This window comes from Citrus clementina, unplaced genomic scaffold, assembly GCF_000493195.1.
Source record: "Citrus clementina cultivar Clemenules unplaced genomic scaffold, Citrus_clementina_v1.0 scaffold_4, whole genome shotgun sequence".
NCBI classification, from domain to species: domain Eukaryota; kingdom Viridiplantae; phylum Streptophyta; class Magnoliopsida; order Sapindales; family Rutaceae; genus Citrus; species Citrus x clementina.
In genome coordinates, this window is record NW_006262274.1 from 11,017,289 (window position 1) to 11,023,756 (window position 6,468).

The window sequence follows — 6,468 nt, forward strand, 5'->3', positions numbered from 1 at the left end:
CCCAAAGGAGTGCACGAAGTTGATCGAGTCAGCATCACATGAAGAAGCAAAATCTGTTATGACCTTAAAAAGAGGAAAATTATTTGACAACAAAGTAGAGGTTCAAACAAGGAAGACATCTGAGCCTACTTTTTTAGATCCAGTTCCATCACAAGACTCATCACCAAATGATATAGAAGAGAGTGGCCCACCAGCTTACATTCCTAAGGCTCCTTTTCCTCAAAGGTTAACAAAGGTAAAGAAAGGGACTTCAACAGGTGAGATTATGGAAATCTTCAAACAGGTAAGTATAAACATCCCTTTACTCGATGCCATTAAGTAAGTTCCTTTCTATGCCAAGTTGTTGAAAGATTTATGCACTAAAAAGAGAAATTTACATGTCACTAAAAATGCGTTTTTAACTGAACAAACTAGCAATTTACTTCAATGTAAAATGCCACCAAAATTTAAGGATCCTGGTTCTCCTACTATCTCATGTGTTATAGGGAACCAATGTTTTGATAAAGCATTATTGGATTTGGGTGCTAGTGTTAATCTCTTACCTTATTCTGTTTACATGCAGCTTGGACTAGGTGAGTTAAAATCAACTCTTATTATTTTGCAACTTGCTGATAGATCAATGAAAATACCTTGTGGTATTATAGAGGATGTGTTGATACAGATTGATAAATTTTATTATCCTGTTGATTTTATCGTTATTGATACTCAGCATGTACATGATCCTAAGAAACACACTCCAGTTATTCTAGGTCATCCTTTCTTAGCTACAGCTGATGCTCTTATTAATTGCAGGAATGGAAACATGCAGCTATCTTTTGGTAATATGACCATGGAATTGAATATTTTTAATGTTACCAAGCAGCCACAAGAAGAAGATGAATTTGTTGAAGCGAATATGATAGAGGAATTAGTAGAAGATTCATTCATTTCTAATCATAATGATGATCCATTAGAGGCATGTCTAACTCATTCTGATTTATCTTTTAATGATGACAGTGCAATTGCAGAAATTAGCGCTTTACTTGATGCACCTCTAATTACGTACACAACTAAATGGAAGACAAAGTCAGAACTACTGCCTCATTCTGAGAAGAAAATTGGCCCATCTGCGGAAGCACCACCAAAATTAGAACTCAAAGCACTGCCTGACACTCTGGAATATGCATTCTTGGGAGAATCTGACACTCTACCTGTTATTATTTCTTCTTCCCTCGATCTTGAGCAAAAAGGTAAGTTGGTAGGTATTCTAAAAGAGTATAAGGAGGCAATAGGATGGACCATCACTGATATTAAAGGTATTAATCCAATAGATTGCATGCATCGTATTCATCTTGAAGAAAATGCTAAACCTATTAGGGAGATGCAACGTAGGCTAAATCCTAACATGAAACAAGTGGAAAGAGCTGAAGTAATCAAATTATTAGATGCAGGAATTATTTATCCTATTTCAGATAGCTCTTGGGTTAGCCCTGTGCAAGTTGTTCCTAAGAAACCTGGTGTTACAGTAGTTACTAATTCTAATAATGAATTAATTCCCACTAGATTAACTACAGGTTGGCGTGTTTGCATTGATTATAGAAAATGGAATTCATTCACAAGAAAAGATCATTTTCCTCTTCCATTTATTGATCAAATGCTTGATAGACTTGCAGGTCATGATTTTTATTGTTTTCTAGATGGATATTCAGGTTATAATCAGATCCTTATAGCTCCAGAGGACCAGGAGAAAACTACTTTTACTTGTCCATTTGGAACTTTTGCATATAGGAGAATGCCATTTGGTTTATACAATACACCTATTACTTTTCAAAGATGCATGCTTAGCATTTTTTCTAATATGGTTGAAAGATTTCTTGAAGTATTCATGGATGATTTTTCTGTTTATGGAGATTCTTTTGATGAATGTTTGCAGCATCTAACGTTAGTTTTGCAGAGATGTAAAGAAAAGAACTTGGTTCTAAATTGGGAAAAGTGTCACTTCATGGTAAAACAAGGTATTGTTCTTGGTCATATAATTTCCAACAAAGGTATAGAAGTCGACAAAGCTAATGTGGATTTAATTTCTAATCTTCCACATCCCAAATCCGTAAAAGAAGTAAGATCTTTCCTTGGACATGCTGGTTTTTATAGAAGATTCATTAAAGATTTTAGTAAAATTTCTAGATCCTTATGCAATTTACTTGTTAAGGATGCACCTTTTATCTTTGATGAATCTTGTCTTGATGCTTTTGCAAAGCTTAAGAAATTATTGACTTCTTCACCTATCATTCAGCCACCTAATTGGGATTTGCCTTTTGAAATTATGTGTGATGCATCTGATTATGCTGTAGGAGCAGTTTTAGGACAAAGATTAGATCGTGTGCCTTATGTGATTTATTATGCAAGTATGACACTCAATGATGCACAGTTGAACTATTCAACTACAGAAAAAGAAATGCTAGCTGTGGTATTTGCACTTTATAAATTCCGATCTTATCTTATAGGTTGTAAAGTGATTATTTTTACTGATCATGCTGCTTTAAAATATTTGTTTACTAAGAAAGATGCTAAGGCAAGATTGATTCGTTGGGTGTTGTTGTTACAAGAATTTGACATTGAATTTAGAGATAAAAAAGGTTCTGAAAATGTTGTGGCAGATCATTTATCTCGCCTTGATCTTAAATTTATTCCAGAATCTTTACCTTTGAACGAGTCTTTCCTAAATGAGCAACTTATGAGTGTAAATGTTGTACCATGGTTCGCTGATATAGTTAATTACCTTGCTACAGGTCAAATCCCAGATCACTGGACTAAGCAAGATAGAACAAAGTTCTTATCTAAAGTGAAGGACTTCTTTTGGGATGATCCCTATTTATTTAAATATTGTGCTGATCAGATTATTAGGCGATGTGTTCCCGATAATGAAATTCAAAGTGTTATCTCCTTTTGCCATGAACAAGCTTGTGGAGGCCACTTTAGTGCTAAAAAGACAGCAACAAAAATTTTACAGTGTGGTTTTTATTGGCCTACTCTTTTTCATGACGCTTATATTTTCTGTTCTTTGTGTGATAGGTGCCAACGTATGGGTAGCATTTCAAAGAGGAACATGATGCCACTCAATCCTATTCTTGTGGTTGAGATCTTCGATGTATGGGGTATTGATTTCATGGGACCTTTCCCTCCATCTTTTGGTTATCAGTATATATTGGTTGCAGTGGACTATGTGTCGAAGTGGGTTGAAGCTATTCCATGCAAAACCAATGATCATAGGGTTGTAGTGAAATTCTTGAAAAGTAATATTCTGTCTCGTTTTGGTTTCCCTAGAACAATCATTAATGATGGTGGTACCCATTTTTGTAATAAATTACACATAAGGTTGCCACCCCATACCATCCTCAAACCAGTGGCCAAGTAGAGATTTCTAATAGAGAGATCAAGCAAATTCTAGAGAAAACAGTTAGGTCAGATAGAAAGGATTGGTCTTTGAGACTTGTTGATGCATTGTGGGCATATAGGACTGCTTTTAAAACACCAATTGGGATGTCACCTTATAGACTTGTATATGGAAAAGCATGTCATCTGCCAGTAGAGTTGGAGCATCGTGCATATTGGGCTATCAAGAAATTCAATTTTGACATGCAGCAGGCTGGTTCCAAGAGAAGATTACAACTAGCAGAACTTGAAGAGATCAGGAATGATGCATATGAGAATGCCAAGATTTATAAACAGCGAATGAAAGTCTTTCATGACAAACACATTTTGAGAAAAGCCTTTACACCAGGTCAGAAAGTACTTTTATATAATTCTCGATTGCATCTCTTTCCAGGTAAGTTACGTTCTCGATGGTCTGGTCCTTTTATAGTTCGTAATGTCTTCCCTTATGGAGCAATTGAGATTGAAAACCCTAAAAATGGTGATTTATTTAAGGTCAATGGGCAAAGATTAAAACCATTTTTAGAGTTAAGAACACCAGAAGTTGAGGAGATACTTTTAGATGGTCCTGTCTATCAGGATTAATTAAGTCCATCTTTGCACTCTTGTTTTATTTTAATAGTAGGTTTTCTTTTCTAGTATTTTTCTTTTCTAATGTTTTCTTTTTAGTTGTCATTTTTTTTAAGCTTTCACCGCTCATCCAGGTGTGTTCTCTCCAACTTTCTTTTTATTATTTATTATTATTATTATTATTTCTTTCATTTGTTTGCATGCATATCTTTTGTTTATGAAACATTGAGGACAATGTTCCGAATAAGTTTGGGGGTGGGAATAGTGTTGCTTTGTTTGTTAAAAAAAAATCAAAAATTCAAAAAAAAATTGTGTTTTTTGTTTTTACGTGAACAGCCAATGATAAGAACTTGATTGAGAATGAATATAGTTTTTAGAAAGGGTTGAATATTGTCTTAGTTTATACTTGATTCTTGTGTTAGTTCCTCTTGATTGAGATTCTTTAAACCATGAGCACTAATATCAATTCTTTCGTAATTTTGACTTGAAATTTGATATTGACACAGCCTGAGTTGAGAATTTTAGATAGAGTAAATGACTGTTTGTCTTGATTCTTATCTCCACAATACAAAATAGTATACACGGGCACCAAAGTCAGAAATAGCTACCTATAACCCTTAAGAGTGAAGCTATCCTTGAGTAATTTGGGCCTATGTACCACAAGTATGTAGAGGATAATCTACCATGAGAAGAAGACTACCTTAAGGGGTAGAGTGAAAGCTCTTGACTATGGTTGAAAAAAAAAGAGAAAAAAAAAATCAAGTGCATGTGCTGAAAAAAAAATCAAAAGAAAATGCACATAAAAGCCTGTGAGAGAAAAAAAATTGGAGATCAAGATGATAAGATTAGTTTGACCTACTCTATTCTTTGTTTAAGGCGAAGGCTGTTGATGTTGAGGATTTTGGGAATGGATTTGATTGAATTGATTACACACACACACTACAAGAATCAAAAGAGAAATGGGATTGATTATTGAATTAAAGTTAGAACTTTGCCAATATTTGAAATTTTCTTTGAGCTATATAATTTTTGCAATCTTTGAGGCTATTTTCATATTTTATTTAAAGTTTTTTAATTTATTTATTTTATTATTATTATTTTTTTTAAATGATGTTTGTGGGTATCATCACTGAAGCCCTCACGAGACTATAACTTGTCCACTAGGGCCGCCTAGGGGTTTAAAAGCTTGTTGCATATGCTAAATGCAATCGCGATCACCTGCGAAAGTGGTTTAGTTAGGATTTACTTTTTGTTTCATTGTTTTTATTTTTTTATTTTTAGTTTTAGTTTTGCTCGAGGACTAGCAAAATCTAAGTTTGGGGGTATTTGATGAACATAATTTATATACATATTTTACCCTTTATTGTATATTTGCTAGTTAATTTTATTTTTTTATTTTTAATTAATTGAATTGTTTTATTGAATAGGGAATTAATTGGAGATTGGAAATAAAAAGTGCAAAAAGAATAATAATTTGGGGAAATATTAGTTGAAGCTGTGATAGAGTTAAGAGCCAAAAGCAATTTGCATTGAAAAAGAATCTCAATTCTCCAATTGAGTTGCACGTCCATGGCATTGCAAAATGGGAAAGCAATTTAAATGGGGCCCACACTGGACTTTCAAAAGTGGAATTAATGGCTGGCATTATTATGGAAGCTTTGTTTCATAATTGGAAAAGGATTTTAATTAGTAGACAAAGAGGATTCGGTGGCTAAGCATTATAAAAGAGAGTTTTGGCTTTTGAATGAGAGGGCCACGCGAGGAAGAAGAGAACTGCAGACGCAAGGATTCAAGACAAGAAGAAAATCTGCAGCAATTCGGCTTCCCCATGGTTGAATTTATTTATTTTGTTGCTCCCAATTCAAGTATGTCTAGCTAATTTTCTTACACTGAGGTTAAGGATGAAACCCTATTCAATGAAATAATTATCTCTTTTTATTTAATTAATTCCCTATATATGTTCTTTAATGATTATGGTTTTTATTTCACATGATTAATTGGATGTTAATAAAATCTTTTCATCAGTTCTGTTATGCATTATTGATTGTTAGGATTAATATTCGATTAAATCTATGCTTGAATTTATAAAGTTTATACATGATTATCTTTGATTCTATGTCTTTCATTAAATTGTTTACATAGAGTGCTTAGGAAATTTTGACTCTTTGTTATTCAATATGTTTACATGAGATTCTTAGATGTCATATTATCAAGCAGAAAAAGAACCTACATTAGATTTAATTACTTGGGCTTAATTGTTATATCTATGAGATGACATAGATTGATTTCGAGTTGTCACTCTAAAATTGGGGGTTAATTAATACTTAGATAATTACTAGTTGAATAGTGGTGGATTCTGAAATCTTGGTAATTTGTCTTATTGATTTCTCATTTGCTTTAATTGTTTTCTTAGTTTAATTTCTCTTAAAACTCAATTTGCTCAACTAGGTTAGAATTAATATTAATTTTAGATTTAAATTAGACTTC